This window comes from Primulina huaijiensis, chromosome 2 (genome assembly GCF_012295235.1).
Source record: "Primulina huaijiensis isolate GDHJ02 chromosome 2, ASM1229523v2, whole genome shotgun sequence".
NCBI lineage: Eukaryota > Viridiplantae > Streptophyta > Magnoliopsida > Lamiales > Gesneriaceae > Primulina > Primulina huaijiensis.
Genome location: NC_133307.1, coordinates 7,786,349 through 7,790,640, shown reverse-complemented (window position 1 = coordinate 7,790,640; position 4,292 = coordinate 7,786,349).

Here is a 4,292-nt window from a genome sequence, read left to right as displayed (position 1 = left end):
TTTTCTAAAAAAGATAGAGTTCGAATTATTTTACTAGACGAGCTCGATTTTTCCCAAGAAGCTGGTTTTGGGCAAACGAAGAGTTTTAAAAGATAAAAAATATTATTTTTGAATTTTTTTTAAACTTTTATTTTAAAATTAAATAAGAGTTATTAGGCCCAATTTAGCTAAATTGAGTAGGTTCAATTGCTCCTATACTTGGAAGCCCAAAACCCAAACCCATTTGCATGCAAATTTAAATCTATAAAATGCAAACCTAGGCTTTTGGAGAGCACATACCAGCCAAAATCTTGCACACACATATCACACAAAATTCGAAAATAGGAGAGGAGGAAAAGCAAGGAGTCTTCGTCGTCCGTTCGTCCCTTCTCGTGCCCCTCGCCGACGATCACATATTCGAGCGTTTTAAAACGCAAAGGCACGTTTTCTAAACCCTTTGACGCATCATTCAAACCATAATATGCATGTTATAAATTTTTTTGCATTAAAAAATTGAAGTTCGATGGTTTAACGGCATGACGATTATTTTCAAAGTTTTGACGAATTTATGCTTGGTTTTGAAACATTATGATTTCTAAGGGTTAGGCTGCCAATATAGGATGATTTATGGATAAAACGAGGATGATTTAAGGTGGAAACGAGGCTGGAATTGAGAGTGCTAGGGACGGGAAGGAGCCTAGGGATTTCCTAAGGCAACTTGATGGTAAGGGCTCGGCTAGTGTGCATGGTGGCTCGCGGCTCGGCCAGGGCTTGGGTAGAGGCTTATGCTAGACATGGGTTAGGGTTAGGAAGAGACCTAGAAAGGCTAGGACTCGTGGTTAAATGCTAGAGAAGAGTCCACAAGGGGTAGGACTCTTCCCATGCGTGTATGGTGTGCGGCCGAGAGCTGCTGCAACCGAGAGGCTAAGGGCTTGGCTAGGTGGTCTAGGAAGTGGCTCAGGGTGGTCCAGAGAGGGTCAGGAAGGCTAGGGCTAGGTGGTGGCTGGTGCAAAGAATCCCACGCGAAGTAGGACTCTTGCGCACAATGAGGGCTCGCGCGGCTTGTTTCTGTTACAGCAGGCTCGCAGCGTGGTTCAGGGGCTCGGGCTGGGTTTGGTTGGGTCTGAGCATGGTCTGAGTAAGGTGAGGGTGAGAGAGGATCATGGGTTAAGTGGTCACGTGAGTCCTAGAGTGGCTAGGAGTCCTAGGAAGTCTAAGATGCAACCTTGCGCAGCTTGGGGTCTTGTACGCAGGGCTCGTGCGGCGTGTAGGGGCTGGTTCCTTGGGTCAAGGCTGGTTAGTACTGTCCCTAGGTAGGTTGTCTAGGGTCTGGCTCGAGGTGGCTCAGTTTTTGTTAAAACCATTGTCTTTTTTCCTTTTAATAACGGTTTTTGTTAAACCGGTTGTCTTTCTGAATTTTTTTTGTCAAAAGACAACGGTTTTTAAAAAACCGTTGTCTTTATGGGTCAACGACAACGGTTTTAGCAAACCGTTGTCTATGGGCATGTTTTTTGGTTGCTAAAGACAACGGTTTTAACAAAAACCGTTGTCGTATATGGGTTACGACAACGGTTTTATACCGTTGTCTATTAGCGTGTTTTTTAGGATATACGACAACGGTGTTAGAGAACCGTTGTCGATTAGCGTGTTTTTTGGACAAACAACAACGTGTCATTAAAACTGTTGCTTTATTTAGCGACGGTTTTGATAAATCCGTCGCTAAACATCCGTCGCTAGTTTTAAATTAGAGACGGTTTTGACTACAACCGTCGCTACATTTAGCGACAGTTTAATTTCTGTCGCTATATTTAGCGACGGTTTCAAGTAAAACCGTCGTGTTTTTAACAATAGCGACAGTTTTATAAAATCGTCGCTAAATATAGAGACGGATTACCACAACCGACGCTAAATTTAGCGACTGTTTTTAAATACAACCGTCGCTATTTTAAATGTACGACGTTTATTGAAATAACCGGTAATCTGTCTCTATATTTAGCGACTGTTTTTAAATACAACCATTGCTATTTTAAATGTACGACGGTTTATTGAAATAACCGTCGCTACTAGCTACTGTTTAACCAAAAAACCGTCGCAATTTGTCTATAAATATCAGTGTTTTCGTTCCATTTCATTCACACAACATCACAACACTTAAAATTTTTTCTCTCTTACAATATTTTAATTTCGATTTAGGATAAATATTTTTGTGTTAAATAAATTCACGAATAATGTTAGGATTGTGGAATTGTAATTTATTGTCATTTTTTTAGATTTGTTAAATTATTAAAAGTAATTTTTTTTATTTTACTGAAAACATTAGCGACGAAAATTATGAATTAACCGTCGCTAATTAGCGAAGGACTTTATGAATATACTGTCGCTAATTTTAGCGACGTTGTTATATAAACCATCGCTTATTTTAGCGACGGTTAAATAGCGACGGTTGTTGACATGATTTCCGTCGCCAATTGGCGACGATTTAAAAAAACCGTCGCAAAATTTATTTGCGACAGATTTTCAATAACCGTTGCAAATGTTGCTACAACAATGGTTTTTAACCGTTGTCTTTGAGCGTACCCTTTAACCACAGTGGCTTTAACAACAGTTTTAAAATGGAAACGACAACGGTTTTTAACCGTTGCGTATGGCATTTTTTTTGTAGTGATATTTTTAAGTTATAGATATAATTTTGTAATTCACATGTTCCAATTAAATATTCATTCTCGTAAATATTGCAAATACCTTTAGAAAATAAACAAGAAAATTCATCTTTAGCAAGCATAGAAATGAAAACAATGTTTTTAACTGAGTCAAAAACATAAAAAACATATCTTAAAAGTAACTTAAATTTCTTGTTTAATACTATGTAAATGTCTCATACAGCCTTCACAGCAACTCTTGCTCTATTGTATCCTTAGAAAGGTCTCACAATTCCTTAATCTTATACTTCTTGTCATCACTTGCAAATCATTGTATATATGAGATTCAATTGCCATAACTCTTATGCGCAGATATTTCTTGCAATTACGCTTCCAATGTCCAGGCTTCTTACAGTGGAAGTAAGCATCTTCTACTTTATCGGTCTTTGTGAGTTCTTTAGATGTATTTGGAGCTTGCTTCTTGGTTTGTTTTTATTGAAAGGAGCATAACATTTCTTTCCCTTCCTTTTTGGGCCTTTATTCGTCCCATATGAGGATTCCACTAGGAAAACATATTTTTTTTATGGTGGCTTCATAGGTAGTAAGCAAGTTGACCAACTCTTCAAGTGTGGCCTTCAGCTTGTTCATATTGAAGTTCACCAATAACTCATCGAATGACGGCGGTAGTGACAACAGTAGAATGTCCGTAGACAATTCATTTGGAATAACAAGGTCCAGACCCACTAGCTTCTCGATGAGTCCAATCATCCTCACACCATGCTCATGGACCGAGGCCCCTTCTTGCAGGCATGATATCATGAGCTCCTTGATAGTAGCATGGCTTAGTGGACGTGTTTATTCATCATACAACTCTTACATAAGACCGTAAATGTCAGCAACATTTACAGCTTCTTCAAACCGCTTTTGCAACTCGTTTGACATAGAAGCCAACATATAGATCTTAGCTTGCAAATCATTATCTCACCATTTCTCAAGTCTAGCCAATTCCTCAGTAGGGGAATTGGCAGCATCCATTTTCAGAGGTGCTTTATTGAACACATAAGAAATTTTCTCAGAATTTAAAACAATTTTTGAATTCCTTAGCCAGTCTTGGTAATTATGTCCAGATAGCTTGTTTTGATCGAGTATAAAAGATAGAAGATTTTGCGACGCATAAATATACTGAAATGAAAACAAAATGAAAATTACTAACTATTTTAAAATATTTTATAAGACATAAAAAATGGAAATTTGTTTTTAGGAATTGTCTCACACTATTTTGATATGTTCACCACCCCTATAAAAATGAGAAATCCAATTTTCTTTGTGAATATGCAAGGATTAATTACTGAATTATGATTTCGAATAATATCATGTTAGAGTAGGTGTCCGTCGAGCCAAGCGTTGGCCGAGGGTTCACATTGAAACTCTATGTATAAACATTATTTATTTTAATAATATTTGAAATTATTGTTTTGGCACATCTTTATCTGTATACCAATGCTAGTTGCATAGATAAAGTCCTTGAATAAACAAATAGTAGAAAGAATATGAGATGCTCATATGATGAGTATCATAAAACTCATATTAGGAATACTGTATATTCTAAACAGTTCCTAGTCGATTCAACAGCCGCTAAGAAGGATATAGGCCGCTCGAGTTTGAGACTAGTAT